The 241-nt window shown below is 49.8% G+C and overlaps 1 protein-coding gene across 1 annotated transcript in view; it reads left to right on the plus strand.

Annotated features, from left to right (window-relative positions):
• The window catches only part of rdh12 (retinol dehydrogenase 12), a 6,946-nt gene that overhangs the window by 2,823 nt on the left and 3,882 nt on the right, over positions 1-241 (plus strand). The window lies entirely within an intron of this gene.

The following is a 241-nucleotide window of genomic DNA, read 5'->3' on the forward strand; positions in this document are numbered from 1 at the left end:
GACAAACAGCTGTAACGGGTCAGAGAAACAGCTGTAACGGGTCAGAGGCAAACAGCTGTAACGGGTCAGAGACAAACAGCTGTAACGGGTCAGAGGCTAACAGCTGTAACGGGTCAGCATCAAACAGCTGTAATGGGTCAGCATCAAACAGCTGTAATGGGTCAGAGGCTAACAGCTGTAATGGATCAGCATCAAACAGCTGTAATGGGTCAGAGGCTAACAGCTGTAATGGGTCAGAGGC

This window comes from Nematolebias whitei, chromosome 21 (genome assembly GCF_014905685.2).
Source record: "Nematolebias whitei isolate Nwh7 chromosome 21, NemWhi1, whole genome shotgun sequence".
Classification (NCBI taxonomy): Eukaryota; Metazoa; Chordata; class Actinopteri; order Cyprinodontiformes; family Rivulidae; genus Nematolebias; species Nematolebias whitei.